Here is a 17,423-nt window from a genome sequence, read left to right on the forward strand (position 1 = left end):
CATTTTCAAATTTTATTTTATTTTACTTAGGAAGATTAGCCTTTTAAGTCCGTAGGTCTTGGCTTTCCAGACGTTTAATCAACAGTGCAGAGAACAGCCACAAAGAAATGGGTTCCTGTTGCATTATCAAGTGTTAATAGAACCTCTCTCAGATCCCAACAACAATAGAGATTATCTCCTATGCAGGGAGCTTCCATTTCTCCGATGGAGAATTCAGAATCCCTTAATTTGGATCAGTGTGGACATAATAGTTACTACCACAATCAACAGTAACAATCTCCCTTGGTTGAAACAGATTTGTTTGCATACTTTGACTAGGCTGGACAGTGAGATAAAATGTAGTAATGGGGAATAATTTCCTAGGGATGTGAGGCTTTAAAAAATGGTACTTTTAAGAAAAATAGTGTGCTGTGCTGGTATGATTCCCTTCCAGCACAGCCAGAGTTGGAATAAAGGAAAAGTCAGTAGTCGTGGAGGCGATCTGCCCTGGGCTTAATTTGAACAGGGTCACAAAATAAACACAAGATCCTTGGGTTAGATCCTGTATAGCCCTTGGTGGGTTCAATTCAGAGTTGCATGCTGGTCTTCGCCAGCTTCTTCTTCCTCCTCCTTCCTCTTGTGCCTCCTGAAAATATGAGACATCACTATGGAGACCATAACTGGGGGTTATGAAATGGCTCTTCAATTTCAGGTGTTTCAGAAGGTCAGTGGAACACAGTGGTACCTCGGTTTAAGAACAGCCCTGTTTACGAACTATTTGGTATAAGAACTCTGCAAAACTGAAAGTAGTGTTCTGGTTAGCAAACTTTACCTCGGTCTACAAACGGTGGAAGTGCACCGGCAGCAGGAGGCCTCATAAACCAAGATACCACTGTACTTATCTTTCCTCCCATTGGGAGAAACAGGAGGCAAAATCTTAAAAATAAAAAATGGCAACAGAAAGGCCAAAAGAGATTGGGGTGGGTGGAAAAACACTCACACCCCCAATCTGTGAGCATGATCCTGGCAGCACTCTGGATTCATGTATGGTTACAGTTTTATGCTGCTTGATTGAAAGAACCTCTGTGGTTTACAAAAATCTAAAATGAAACATTTGCATTCTTGATAGGAATAGTTATAAATACAAAATATTATTAAAACCGACGGTAGCTAAGAAGAGGTCAAACACATGCAACTTCTACATGTTTGGATATAGACATGTAGCTGTTTTAAGCAGGTGCACAAAAAGAATACAGAGAAGGTGCCTGCCTGCTGTCATGAGGCAGGGAGTTCCATAGTGTAGGCACTGCAGCACTAAAAGAATTCTTACAAGTACAGAACAGGTATGATGTGGCACTTAAAACAGTGCCAGTTCCACAAATCGGAGCAGTCGGGTATGTACAAATGGTTAAGGCAAGGAAACTTATCCCAAGCTGTTAAGGGCTTTATATCCCACTGGTAACACCTTGAATTTGGCCCAGTAACAAATGGGCAACCAGTACTGATCTGTGAGCAGAGGTGTCAGTTGTTGAAAGGGTCTCATGCCTGTGCTGGGAATGTGGACTTTGTTTGAGACTGTCTTCCTATATGATGCCCCAAATCTTCCTGACACAGTGCATATGGAGGGCATTGAGGTGTTGCTCTTGGTAGGTGTAAATTGTTCATAATTTGTATCTTCACGAGAAAATACATTTAGAAACATGTACATTTCATGAGAAATCATGCTCAAAACACCACACATTTAAATATGAACTTTCATGCAGATTTTTTAAAATGATCTGCTGATTAATGTGAAAACAAGATGGACAGGTTTATAAATTAACATGTAGGAAACTGTTCATGACTAGAAATAGTCTGATCTGTCTCACGCCCGCCCGCCCGCCTCCCCCCCTGCCCCGCAATTTCAGGTCAGTTATTTTCCTGAGTAAATACAGAAAACTGTTCTGCTGTTACAGATCCTCTATAATTCTTTGCAAAGAAGAAGGATTCCTTCCCAAACCGCCAGAAGGAACAGCACACATCTGATTTTGCACATGAACTAAAAGATTTGTTGGGGAAATCTTTGCTTAATTTTACAAGCCATAGCAGCACTGTTAATTCAAATCTATTTTTTCGTTTCCTGCATTAAGCGGTCACCACAGGCCACTCATCTGTGCTGTAGGTCTCCTAAATGAGGAAATGTTGCCATATGCTACATGGTTGGTGCCAATGCTGCATTTTTCCTTGTACCGTTTAATAAAGGTATTTCCAGCCACATTATAAAACATTAGGCTTATCCCACCCTCCTCTCTTCCTAGTTGCAAGCCTGTCCTTATATGCAACCTCTGATATATCAGCCTTTAATCAATAATAAAAAAAGAAATTAAAACAAACCATGACCATCCGGGAAGAATGCAAACCCACCAAAATGGAGAGTAAAAATTTAATTAGGAGGTGAAAATCCTTCTGTTCCAAGTATTTCAAAAGAGGTCAGCCAACACTCACAATTCTTAATGTACATTCTACCTTCCAACTACTGTGTATATACTACCAGAAGGAAGCAGAGCCAGTTTTATGAGGGGCCAAGTACAATAATGAACTCTGCAAACCACAAGGACTTCTAGAAATCTGTGCTTAAAGCAGCTGGGGGGCTGGACCCTTCCCTCCTTTCATTTAAATGCAATAAAAAACCACTACAGTGATCCTTATCATTTTCGCCCTGGTCTTGTTGGAACTCCTAGTGTATATTTTCTTTATTTAAAAAGGTCAGGAATGTGAGCCAGTAATCCATGTTAACAACCAGCCGTGTCACCTTCCTTTAAGCAAAGTGCTACAGACTATAGCATTCTTATATGAATTCCCCTTTTATCATTCAATCTCCTTTAGACTCCTGAGAATACTGGCAAAATATCTCTTCAGAAGTGGGAGGAGGATGAAGCCCCACTGACTCTTTCACAAGGTCCCAAACATCTAAGAGAGACATGCCTCAGTGTGTTCTTATACTCTGTATAGTTTAAGTCAGTGACAGTATTATAAGTAACTTCATCTGACAAGGTAGGTGGAGGAGAATGTCGAACACAGAAAGCACCGCTGAAGTACAATGTCACAGCATTTCGAAGGAACCAGTTCCAAATAGCCACTCTAGCCTAGCTTATATACAGGCAGTGAAACACTTCGTCTTTTATTAAAAGAAGCATCCCCTGCACTCCAAAAGGGGGAGAAAATCATTTTGGCTAAAGGGGACCAGTGGTAAAGCAGTACCAGATAGCAATGGAGTGATTAACTTGCTGAGAATTTTTATATGCAGCAAGGCAAGGACATATTCATCATCATGTTCAGGAAGCGTGTTCAGATCAGGCACAGCTGCATTCATGCACAAGCACGACACCCCAAATTTCTGCATGCTTTCTCCCTCAAAAAACAGGGGAGCAAGGATCACAGAAATAAGACGTGCCATACACATTGATGAAATGTATTCACTTACACAGAATCCACGTATTATGTGTAATGGCTTCTGTACGCGAGCCTACACCCCACTGTGCACAGATAGATTCCACATTCATGAACGAGTGAGGTGAGCTAGCCGAGAGTGCGCCTCTATGGAAACACAATGGATTGCCACAATGGTGAACTTTGATGTTGTTCTTCTCGAAACGAAACTTCTAATTCTTTGATTCCAAAAACAGCATCTAGCGATTAACGGCGAGCCTTGCTGCACATGCCAGCATCTTCCATTTCCAAGTAACAAAACAGGTGTCATCATTACTTGTTGCTAAGACAACAAAACACAGTTTGGCTTACAAACGTTCAAGAGTAATGCATTTATTTTTCCTTGCAGGGAAGCTAGAAAGGAATAACAACTCACATCTCACAAGCACTTTAAGGACATTTGAAGTTCACGAGTTCCCTTAGTGAATGCAGTAAGTCTGTTCATGTACATAAAGTAGATATCTGAATAGTTTTCCTGCACCAGAACCAAAGCTGTTAAGTATTTTCTCTGAGAAGCTTCCAGATCCTGGGTGTTCTTTCACGGAGTGAACCATTAATTTCCCAGGAAAATTGAGCATAATGAGATGTTTCTACTCTGTGTTCTCAACTCAAAATAGGCCTCTAATCTTTTGCCAGGGTAACTCCACAGAGGCCATTTGGATTAACAAATAATTGGGATTAACAAATAATTCACACATACAACATCTCTTGTCTCTTTGGGATTAGATGGCAGCAAGCTCCCTGTAGTTTAGGCAGGAGCAGGGTTAATAAATTATCTTTAACAAATTTCTTTGAACATACCTTGAACTAATAATCCTTCACTAAGTGCATTATGCTATCTCCATAACTATTCTTAGGAGTGTATTATCACTGATATCCATGTTAGGGGAGGACAGCTGTCACAGATTCCTTTAAAATATACTTTCTTCAAAAGCTAGGAGTATAACCGACCTAGCTCAGTATATTTATTAATCATGGGGTTGTGAGTTTGATCCCCACATTAGGCAAAATATCCCTGCATTGCAGGAAATTGGACTAAATGACCCTTGTGTGTCTAGAAGCGGTTAGAGGATGGATGGCAGCTAAAAGATTGAAGTTGAATCCTTACAAGACAGAAGTACTATTTTCAGGTGACAGGGGCGTGCGGATGTGGAGGACACCCTGGTCCTGAATGGGGTAACTGTGCCTCTGAAGGACCAGGTGCACAGCCTGGGAGTCATTTTGGACTCACAACTGTTCATGGAGGCGCAGGTCAATTCTGTGTCCAAGGTAGCTGTCTACCAGCTCCATCTGGTAGGCAGGCTGAGACCCTACCTACCCGTGGACTGTCTTGCCAGAGTGGTGCATGCTCTAGTTATCTCCTGCTTGGACTACTGCAGTGCAGAGATACCTTTGAAGGTGACCCAGAAACTACAACTAATTCAGAATGTGGCAGCTAGAATGGTGACTGGGAGTGGCCACTGAAACCATATAGCACCAGTCCTGAAAAACCTACATTGGCTCCCAGTACGTTTCCGAGCACAATTCAAAGTGTTGGTGCTGACCTTTAAAGCCCTAAATGGCCTCGGTCCAGAATACCTGCAGGAGCGTCTCCACCCCCATCATTCACACTGAGGTCCAGCACCGAGGGCCTTCTGGTGGTTCCCTCACTGCGAGAAGTGAGGTTACAGGGAACCGGCCAGAGGGCCTTCTCGGTAGTGCCACCCTGTGGAATGCCCTCCCATCAGATGACAAATAGATAAACAACTATCTAACGTTTAGAAGCCATCTGAAAGCAGCCCTGTTTAGGGAAGTTTTTTATGTCTGTTTTATCTCTGCTTTATTATCATCATCGTCGTCGTCATCAATTCTGTTAGGAGCTGCCCAGAGTGGCTGGGGAAACCCAGCTGGATGGGCAGGGTATAAATAATAAATTATTGTGGTCTCTACCAAGAAGAAGAAGAAGAAGAGTTTGGATTTGATATCCCGCCTTTCACTCCCTTTAAGGAGTCTCAAAGCGGCTAACATTCTCCTTTCCCTTCCTCCCCCACAACAAACACTCTGTGAGGTGAGTGGGGCTGAGAGACTTCAGAGAAGTGTGACTAGCCCAAGGTCACCCAGCAGCTGCATGTGGAGGAGCGGAGACGCGAACCCGGTTCCCCAGATTACGAGACTACCGCTCTTAACCACTACACCACACTGGCTCTCAAATCTACAATCCAAATCTACAATCCTGTAATTCTATGATCCTATTATCAAACTTAGGTAACCAGAGGTAGATAGGGCACCTGGTCATCTGCCATTGGTCAGAAAGGCTATTAGATGGCACTGTGTCTTAGAGTGGGGGCAAAAACAGCATCCTTCCCCCGCCTCCCAGTGTCTGATGCAGTGACAGAATGCTAATGACCTAAGTGAGTCCGTCTCACATCATGGCTCCTCCTCCCCACCAGCTTTTCTACTTAGCAAAGTTTAGCTCTTACTGATGCCAAGCAGAATCAGTTCATATAAGAAGGGGAGGTGTGCTTTGTCCAGTTGAAGGCAAACTGTAGCTCAGTAGAAAGGTTGCAGTTCAGTGGTACAGCATCATCCTGCAGGTCTCAGGTTCAATTTTAATCCATAGCCTAACCCTATGGGGTAAACCTAAGAGCCCAGTCCCTTTGTATAATGTGGCCTTGCTCTCAAACTACTGTAGGGCTGTCTGGAATTGTTCGCAGTCTCAAGAAACAGCACACATTTTTGAATGAATTCTTTCAAAATTCGACTGGAATCAATCACACTGTAGTTAGCGTTTCTACAAGAGGGGCACTAGGAAAATAAGTTTTACATTTCTAGAGAATGAACCGGCAAAATGAAACGGGAAATAAATTTATTTTGCAAATTATTTCATTGCAAAATGAATGGCAGCAGTGGGGGGAGTAAAGCGCAGGCAGATGGAGAGAAACAAAGAGAGAGCTACTGGTTGATGAGGCGGGCAAGTATTATAAACTAATGGGCATGTTAAGCCACAAAGCAAACGCTAATGGGAAAGACGAAAATGGATGTGCACTCACTTACATCATTGCATGGGGGAACAAACAAATACTATAGTCAAAGAAGACTCAGACAGCAAACACTATTGTAGACAAGAATCCACATGTTTTGAATGATAACTAAGAATCAGGTAATAAACAAAATGTGGGCCTCTTTCTTGTGTGCCTTTATCAAAGTAGGTGTCTCTCTCTTTAGAACAGCCTTCTCAAAACAAGTGCCATCTTGATGACTTGGATGACAATTCCCATCAGTCTTAGCCAGCATGGGTTCTGCTTTGTTGGTTGGGACTGCTAAAAGTTGTAGTCTAAGGTAGGGGCCGTGCATCCCATTTCAACGCCTGAGGCAAAATGGGACAGTGCCCCGCCACTGCAATGCACCACTCCTGCCCAAACCTCCCTTACACGGGTTGTGTGGTGATGCCTGCGAAGCAGCAATGGCGGGTTCCAGCAGTATCTTGCAAGGCCCATGGGGGCACGGTTTGGTGGAGTTTTGCCACCTGAGGAAGCTGCCTCAGCCCACCCCATGGCAGGCCGGTCCTGGTCTAAGGTATTACGAGGGCACAATTTAGGGAAAGCTGCTTTAAAACATAGGAAAAGCCCAGGGGAGAAATATGGTGGACTGAACATCTTCTGTTGGCAACTCACTGATAGAGATAATTATGTGGTGATTAATGGTAGCCAAGCCATAAATCTTGGCTATTAAATTCTCTCTGGAAAATAGAATGAACAAGGGATTAACCTCTGGTGCTGTGCAAAAGCCAATTTCTATGTCGGGAGACCAAGAGAATGGAATCAGAACTACTGATCCACCCCAATGGAGCACTCATTCCCACAGAGCAACTGAGTCTTGCCAGTGGGTACGCCACCCCTTGTCTTTGGAAACATGGCAGGGAGAGCATGTCCAGTTCTGGCCTTCTTCCCTGGGTGGAAGCTAGGATACCAAATAAAATTAATTTCTGCCTTTGATAATATGAAGGCTATTTCTCTTGGTTCCTGTTTTCTACAATTAAGGAAGCTGTGTATAACCTGATCTCCGATGGAGAATTGCGGAGGCTCACCAGTGGAGAGCCAGTGTGGTGTAGTGGTTAAGAATGGTAGACTCGTAATCTGGTGAACCAGGTTTGCATCTCCGCTCCTCCACATGCAGCTGCTGGGTGACCTTGGGCTAGTCACACTTCTCTGAAGTCTCTCAGCCCCACTCACCTCACAGAGTGTTTGTTGTGGGGCAGGAAGGGAAAGGAGAATGTTAGCCGCTTTGAGACTCCTTAGCATAGTGATAAAGCGGGATATCAAGTCTATACTCTTCTCTTCTTCTTTTAAACTATTTGGTGAGTTTTTGGTTGCCCTAATAAAGTGGCCCACTGTGGCATAGTGGTTAGTACATGTGTGCCAGAAAAAAGTGTGGTGTAGTGGTTAGAGTGTTTGAACTAGGGCCTGGAAGACCTGAGTTCAAATTACTACTTGGCAATGAAGCTCATTGGGAGACTTTGGGCTAGTCACTTACTGGCAGCCTAACCCTCACAGGGGTTTTTTGAGGATAAAATAGGGAGGAGGAGAGCTATGTAAGCCACATGGAGCTCTTTGTAGAGATGGGATACAAATGTAATAATAATAATAATAATAATAATAATAATAATAATAATAATAATAATAATAAAAAAAAAATAGGCTTTTGAAAGAAAAGTTTTTAAAAGGAGAAGAAATAAATTAAACCAGAGCTTAAAATACATTTTTAACCTCATTAGCTCAGTCGGCAGAGCATGACACTCTTAATTTCAGGGTAATGAGTTCGAGCCCCATGTTGGGCAAAGGATTCCTGCATTACAGGGTGTTGGACTAGATGGTCCCTTCATACTCCACAATTCTATGATCCATTATTCTAAAGTGGAAAAGATGGGATGAAACAGACTTTAGGAAGGACAACATAAATTTCCACCTTAAATAATAGAGGCCCAAATGGACAGCCATTTAAAATGTGGTTTCCAGATCATTAAGCCCTGGGTATGTTTTGAACACAGATACCTATCAGATTGAAAGAGGGGTAGGAGCTTTCAACATCAACAGTGTCTTACTTGACATGAACTTACTAGCGCTACTATTTAACATTTATTAAGAGTACCAACAGTCCACCACTTGATAGTCTGCCAACATAAAGAATACAAGCCTGCTGGTTGTAATATGATCACAGTACAGCAAGCCAGTGCTCAGGCGTGCTGCTGCATTCTGAACAAGCTGAAAGCTCTGGAGGAGCCAAAGTTTAATTTGATTTGAAAACAAACTTCAACTTTCGGTTTGTAAGGTTTTACTGTGGCAAAGCTAAGTATAAAGAGATTTAGATAATATGATATATATATACATGAGCATATTGCTTTTAAAGGCTGATTTATCAACCAGGCCGGGATTAACTATTATGCTAAGTATTCTTCGCAGTGGAGCTACATTCAAACGGAGTTCTGGATGGGATTTAATTGTCAGGGAGTCTCTCTGCCTATCACGTTCTCTCTTCCCCCAGCAGTGGGGAACCGGGAGCAGTTTTCGTGGGATGCATATTCTCTGCAGAAAAGTTGAACAGTGATTGGGAAGATGGAGCACAAAAGAATGCACTTATGTGCACAGGGCCTGGAACATAAGCCCCGAGTAAGTGGGGAGTTGCCTGTATACAGTACAAAAATATGCCTAGTATGCTATGGGGTAGGATTAGTAGGTCAGGGGAGGGATCTTTGCACAATTATTCCCGTAGTTCATGGGTAGGCAACCTAAGGCCCGGGGGACAGATCCGGCCCAATTGCCTTCTAAATCCGGCCCACGGACGGTCTGGGAATCAGTGTGTTTTTACATGAGTAGAATGTGTCCTTTTATTTAAAATGCATCTCTGGGTTATTTGTGGGGCATAGGAATTCGTTCATTTCCCACCCCCAAATATAATCCGGCCCCCCACAAGGTTTGAGGGACAGTGGACCGGCCTCCTGCTGAAAACGTTTGCTGACCCCTGATGTAGTTGGAGGGCGGTGGGCAGGATTTGGTCAGCATTCCCAGATGTGGGTACTCCATATGTGAAGATTAAGGAAAAGGCCCTTGTGTGTTTGAATCCAGCAATGCTGGATTCAAAGGCAGCTGTTGCAATTCAGCCTTCACTTTCTTGAGGGTAAGCACCATTGAACTTAGTTCATGCACGGGATTTGAACTGCAGAGCTTCTGAAGTTGCACTCTGAATTGGATTTATGACATTGACTGATTATAGTGCAAATCAATTAAAGTTTAAAGACTTCCAGTTTGTCCCAGTATGATTTGATGACGGATTTGAAATCAATTGCAATGCAAATTTTAAAAATCAGAAGGAGCAATGCATTCTAGCTTTATTTATTTTCACTAACAGCATGAAGTTTTACAAAGCAAAACTATCAAAGGAAGTGTGTGCTTACAAAAAAAAAAAAAGCATCATTGCCAATAACAATAACAATATTGTATTAAGGCCTAAAAATGGTTGGAGTCAATATAGCTGCGATGCTTCTTAATGCCTTTCAGGCACATCTGAATCAAATAAGGTAATTATTCTTTAAAATGCTTACACAAAGTCTGATTTGCATGCTCATAATTGCTATGCCTTGTGGCATCTAGCAATTGACACAGCAATGATTTTAATTATTGTAATTTCATCAGTATAAATACTTCAAAGTTATGCAAATAGTCCTTCATAATCCACACAGACAGTTTGCAGTATTTGATTTACTAGTCTTGTAAGTCTCTTTGTCTCTGCAGTTTACTCTCAGATGTGACTGCGCATTGCAATTGAAGCCTCTCACTCACATCAAAGCCCCCAAATCATAACAAGATGAACTAATTTTACAAAGACTGACACTTCAAACATTAACTTGCAAATACAATTATGAGATGAAATATATATTTTTAAAAAGAACTTCACTCCGGTATCATCTGGCATTGATACCTGCAGCTAATCATATCTAATGTTTTCTATGACACTGGCAAGTAATGATAACTCCCAAGCATTTGATCACAAGACCTCTTCTTCCTAAATAGGTCTGTTTTTATTTTATTTTAATTTTTTTTAAAAATGTTCTTGCTTTAAGGGCGTTCTATTGATTAAAAATTTTAATAGCAAGACCATCATCATTTATTTATTTGGGCCTTTCTCAACTGCCCAATCAACTGTGTGCTTTAGGCGGTTCACAATTTTAAATTAATAAAATATGCATGCAATCTACCAAAGTAAAAAAAAAAATCAATATATAAAAATAACACCAGTTTTTTCTTAATATTTCCTAACTTACACACACACACACACACACACACACACACACACATATTTGCTAATATTTATTATTATTTCCAAACTGATATATATTATTTTCTAACCCGTATTATATTTATATTTATTTCCTAACTCATATTTGCTTGCTAATATTTATTATTATTTCCTAACTGATATATCTAATCGGGGCAACCTGCTTGTGCTGAAGCCATTCCAATAGAGGGAATCTTGCTGTTACAGCTCAGCAGCTGAATCCACTTTTGTGAGCTACTTCTTATGCTCTTGCTTGTTCCACCGCCTGTGCAGTAGCATAAACTCTCAATTCTCTTGTTCCAGTATTACATTGGCTCTCACCCACACATTATGCTAGTGTTTCAATATAAGACACATTTCCCTCTTCTTCTTTTTTGTCCAAAGGTCTCCTTGAAAATCCTATCTGCCATTATGTTTGGACATGACCCTGCAATCCTAAACTCTTACACCATGAGCTCAACATGGGTGGCTTAACAGAGCAAAGCACCATCCAGAATTCTTCCCACTCTTTTTAAAGGTAATTTGGAATGATAGGTTGCAACTGGAACTTAGAGGCTGAGAATTGTTAGAAGATGCCTTTTCCCCTTCCTAGAGCTACACTTCCCTGGAAATAGGTATTGATGGCTCTGGGAATTGTAGCTCAGTGAAGAGAATAGGTGCCTTCTAACAATTCTCAGCACCTTAACTCAGCGCCCAGAATTATTATTATTTTGGGGGGTGGGAGCAATGACTGTTTAAAATGGCATCATATTCCTTTAAATGATTGGTGTGGATGTGGTCGAAATTATGACAAGACAGAGGTGTTATAAGCAGATGCTTCGGCTCATTCTAGACAGGGTTGTGTTCGCTCTAAAGCAGGATAAATCATACATGGTGTCTGGTGTGAGAAAGGTCAAGCTGCAGAAAGTCAAGCTCCAGCTGAAAGAAAAAAGAATCAGGAGCACACTCACAAGTGTGGAGGAAAATGCAGCTCCTTTTGAATTGAGCACCTTTGCCTGTCACCCTGCATGGGTTGGATTCAAGCTGGAGGTGTTGCAGCTTGAAGTTGCAGTTAGGTGGTCCCACTCATTTGTCATAGTGGCCTGTGAAGGATTGGCCGCCACTAGATCCAGCCCTTTAGTTGGACCCTGTTCTTCACCCCACCTCTAAAGGATGGGTTTCACAGTTTCAGGCTGCTGCGATGTCCACTGGTGCTGAGCATCTTTTATCACCTGATGTTCTTGATCTGGTATTGTCACAGTCTGGCTCATAGGCGACCAAAGTCCCGGCTGGGGGCGTTGGGACCGAGGGCAAGATGGTGGGGTGGGAGCAGGAACGAGAGTCCAGGAGTCGGGAAGCCAAGAGTCCAAGGGTCAGAGAGCTGGGAGTCAAGAAGTCAAGGGTCCAAGAGTCAGCAAGCAAGGAGTCACGAAGGCAGGGGTCTGAGGATCAAGGAGTCAAGGAACCAAACACAGCAAGGCAGGAAGCGTGTTGCTATGGCAAAGAGCTGAAGGGAAATGCTGACCTTATATCCCTTCACAGCTCTTGCCACCAGGTGCTGGTGAGGCCCACCTTGCCTCTTCAGAACAAACTTAGGAAGGCACCAGTCCTGGTCACAAGGCCTGGCTCCTGCACACACTCAAGGCATCTCAAGGATTAAAACAGCCTGCTCACAGTTACACAGGATGGATGGATGGATGGATGGATGGATGGATGGATGGATTGCAGCATTCAGGATTGATTGTTGCAATGGATCTACTTCTGAAGATGACCCCAAAACTACAATCTATCCAGAATAGAGATCCAGGGGAACGTATTATTCCATAGTTATGCTAGTCTAACTATGTGTAGAGATAACCAGGCAGTGCTCTCTTCCTGGTGGTCCCACCATCTGAGATGAGATGAGGAGACTGGGGAGAATGGGACCCATCTTTATGGAACTGCTTTCCCATTTGCTCTCTCCCAGGAGGGACTGTTCTGATTGAGTGAGGAATCACATTGTGGGCTCTTCCCACATGACACACACTTTTCAACATTACTAGCGACATTGGGAAGGACACAGGCTGCGGCTGCCATGCTGTTTGGGCCACATCAGAAGCTGCCCATGCTAAGACTGGACACAATCTAGCCAGCATCTCATTAAAATCAGTGAGCCTGGGGGAAAAATTGTCAACTTTTGCTGGATCGTGGCCTCCTCTTTGAACAGGGGCCAGAGACTCCTAGCTCAAGTTATATATATATATATATATGTATATATATATATATATATATATATGCAGGTTTTGGTGTCCTCGGGTGTCTTCCCGTGTAAAAGTTGGGGTGTCTAGGCGACGTTTCGACGAGGTCTCACTCGTCATCTTCTTTGAAGATGACGAGTGAGACCTCGTCGAAACGTCGCCTAGACACCCCAACTTTTACACGGGAAGACACCCGAGGACACCAAAACCTGCATTCCTGTACCCGTGAAAATCTACGAAAGCAAATATATATATATATATATATAGACCTATGTATTCTTTTTTTCCTTTTGACAATGTTGATGGTGTGTTGTTGTTGTTGTTGTTGTTGTTTAAAAAAATCATGTGCCCCTGAAATGTATTTGGGCTTTTCTTTCTTTCTCGTTTGCAGTTTCGTACAAAATAAAATATTGTACCTGGGGGAAAAGATATGATGTGAACATCACTTGAAAAATTAGCATGCAATCTAATTTCGCATTGTATCCACACAGTCATCTATTTACACATTCATGCTCTCAAACATTGCTCAGATACATTCAAGAGCAAGTTGACAAGGAAGGAAGGGAGGGGGAAAGATGTCAACATCAAGCATTTCAAGGCAAGTTGTAAGTAACCTGCTTAGCTCAAAGAGGGACGACTTGCAAATCCATCTAATACAAGTAAAGGAAAAGAGTCACTTGAAAGAAAACACAAAACACTAGAAAACAGACAGCAGTATGAACAGCTAAATACATTCCATACAGCTAACAATGAAGTTCTTGGAGATAACATCAGACAGACATGGAGTACCGAAGCCCAGTGACGAAAAATAGCATAACAGTGGAATCACATGCAAGAAATTGAAAACTTTATAGAAAAGTACAATTCGTTTCATACGACCTACTACCAAGGTTGTTATCTTTGTAATATTTATTATTCTGTGGGGGGGGGGAGGGTTTAAATTTATTGGTCTTGCATTCCTACTGCTTATTTGCTTTTTCTGGGGGGTAGAAACAGAAAGAGGAAGATATCAAATAAAATTCCATGAGTGATATATGACTAAGTCGTATTCAGAGTAGGTCCATTGAAATCAATGGACTTCTGCTACAAATGGCAACATTTGTATAATTGACCACATAGACTTTGGCTGTATAAAGTCTGCTTCGGAGGCAGTAATGCTTATGAAAATGGGGAAAGAATGCTCTTGGGCTCAGGTCTTGCTTGTGGGCTTCCCACAGGCATCTGGTTGGCTACTGTGAGAACAGGATGCTGGACTAAAAGGGTCATTGGCCTGATCCAGCAGGTTATTCTTATATTCTTAAATAAGTTGTGTAAGCAACCTCAAATTTTCTGTAGAGTTTACCTACAGAACTGCCCCATTGGTTTTTGTGCATGCCAAGAATCTCTGTACAAAAATACAGTGGTACCTCGTGTTAATAACTTAATTCGTTCTGGAGGTCCGTTCTTAACCTGAAACCATTCTTAACCTGAGGTACCACTTTCGGTAATGGGGCCTCCTGCTGCCGCCGCCACACGATTTCTGTTCTCATCCTGAAGCAAAGTTCTTAACCTGAGGTACTATTTCTGGGTTAACGGAGTCTGTAACCTGAAGCGTCGGCAACCCAAGGTACCACTGTATATATTTTTCCTTACATGGTTTAGGACAAATATATAATTTCCTCAATTCAACATTTTGGTGTCATGTGTTTCGGACTCTCATGGACAAAAATGGGTACCTGGGTTTTATTTTTTAAAGAAAGTGTCCACTTTCATAATTGGCACCATCTGTGTCCTATTGTCTACAATTGTGCATGCTTCCCATTCAAAGCACATACAGTCTTACAGATCTTAATCACTGTTGCATACTGTGTACACACTTGGCTAATTGCAAAGCAGCTTGCAAAATGAATTCACTCCCCCATCCATCTGATTATATTTGCAAACCTGATGCCTGTCCAGGACACTTATTCACATCAGTGAACATGTGACTTCTGCTCTGGGGGTGGGAAATCATTGATTATTAGTGCCGTTCCAATGAAATAAGCAGAATGGTTTTCATTGGGCCCTCCCTTTCTTTTTTACCAACTTTAATGGACTTCTAAATCCCATCTAATTCAGGACACAGATTAAGGAGCGAGGCAGCGTCGTTCTGGTGATAATCTTTGGCAACAACAGAGTAAATGCTGAGATTTGCTGCTGCACATGAAATGCGATCTAATAGAGGGAAGGGTGGCAGAGAGAGACTCAAAAAGCCTTACAGTCCCGCTGCTCAGACGCATTGGCTAATTCAGATCAAAGTAACCCATACAACATGGGTGGGGATGACAGATGATGCTGGACTACTACTCCCATCGTCCCCAGCAAGTGTGACCAATGGTCAGGGATGAAGTGAGTTGTAGTTCAACAACATCTGGAGAGCCAACATCTGGAGTTACCCACACCTGCCACAGAATGTGATGTAAGGAGGATGGAAAGAAGGGTGTCTTTTCTCACCCTCTTTAAGGAAAAGGGCCATAGCTCAGAGGTAGAGCACTTGCTTTGCATGCAGAAGGTGCCAAGTTTAATCCCCGGCATCACCAGGTAAAGCTTGGGAGGGACTCGTGCCAAAAAACCCTAGTGAGCTGCTGCCAGTCATTGTAGACAATAATGCGCAAGATGGACCAAGGATCTCCCTTGATAGAGGCGGCTTCCTATGTCCCTCCTGCAACACAGTGGGATTTATTTTATTATACTTATTGCCTGTCTGTCAGGAGTGCGTGCAGGAGCCAGGCCCTGTGACTGGTAGGGCTTCGTAGGACTGGCACTTTCCTAAGTTTGTTCTGAAAAGGCAAGGTGCGGCCGCACAGGTGTGGTAACTCACAGCACCTGGTGGCAAGAGCCGGGAAGGAATATAAGGTCAGCATTTCCCTTCAGCTCTTTGCCATAGCAACATGCTTCCTGCCTTGCTGCGTTTGGTTCCTTGACTCCTTGATCCTCGGACCCCTGCCTTCGTGACTCCTTGCCTGCTGACCCTTGGACCCTTGACTTCTTGACTCCCAGCTCTCTGACCCTTGGATTCTTGGCTTCCCAACTCCTGGACTCTCGTTCCTGCTCCCACCCCGCCATCTTGCCCCCGGTCCCAACGCCCCCAGCCGGGACTTTGATCGCCCATGAACTGAACCGTGACAATGCCACATCAAGCACATCAGGTGTTCCCGCTCCCACCCCGCCGTCTTGCCCCTGGTTCCGACGTCTTCCACCAGGACTTCGACCGCCCGTAAACCGGACCATGACACTGTCTTTTTCCAAGATGTTGCACAAAGCCCCACTTTGTCCTCACACTCGCCCTTTGAAGTAGGTAAGGCATGAAGGAATGATGGAGGGAAGATGCTACATCATGGCATAGCACCCACCTGAAGCTCAGTGGCAGAGCACATGTTCTGCCTGCAGAGAGTTCCAGGTTGAAGCCCTGGCTAGGGGCAGACTTTGGTCTTTCAGATTTCAGCAGCGGCTTGTGCATGGCCAAAATTTGGCTCTGCTCTGCCTCTCACCTTCTATTCTGTGTGTGCAATACATCATATTAGCAATGCCCTGTGGTGCCCCCATACAGCTCAGAGCTCCATGCAGGGTTGGCCATGATGCCCTAAATCCATCTCTGCCCTGGCCTCTCCAGGTAGGACTGCCGATCAGTGTAGATAATACTGGGCGAGTTGGACCCATAGCATAAAGCAGCTTCCTGTGTTCCTATACCTGAATAGCTCAGTTGGTTAGAGTGTAGTGCTGATAATGCCAAAGCTGCAGGTTTGATCCCCATATGGGACAGCTGGATGTTCCTGTATTGCAGAGGGTCGGCCTAGAGGTTCCTCAGGATCTCTTCCAACTCTGCAGTTCTATGATTCTATGACTACAATTCCCATCAGTATGGCCACTGGCCATGGATGATGGGAACAGTAGTCTGAAACACCTGGAAGGCACAACAAATGTTTCTTTAGAAGCAATGTCCCCCTTGTTCTTTCTACCGTGGTTCTATCATTTATTTACTAGTCTGCCCTTTAACTAGATGGTGTATTCAGATGCTGATCCTTTGTCCTTTGGTGTCTCATCTCCATGCATGTGTTTACCTTGCCTGAATGATGTTTTGGTAGCAACCTGGCTACTGTCGACCATAATCCTGTACAACTAATCACTGTTCCCAGTTACGATTCACATGGCCACAGTCTGTTCCACAGCCACAACAAGCATTATTGACCCTTCTTCAAATATAAGAAGCTTCAAGATCTATAAATAACAACATAGGTCACTATTTGTGAGACCTTCTAATGGGGGGAAAAGGAGAAACAAAATGAGCAAGAAGCTTCAAATTAAATATGAATCATCCTTATAAAAGCCACGTTAGGGTTCAAAAGCATCTAACGGCCTCATCTTCTTCACCCTGGCAGATTGTGTACACATACAGAAATCCACTGAAAGGTCTCCAGAGGTCAATAGCCC

The sequence above is a fragment of the Podarcis erhardii genome (genome assembly GCF_964252035.2).
Source record: "Podarcis erhardii genome assembly, chromosome: 8".
Classification (NCBI taxonomy): domain Eukaryota; kingdom Metazoa; phylum Chordata; class Lepidosauria; order Squamata; family Lacertidae; genus Podarcis; species Podarcis erhardii.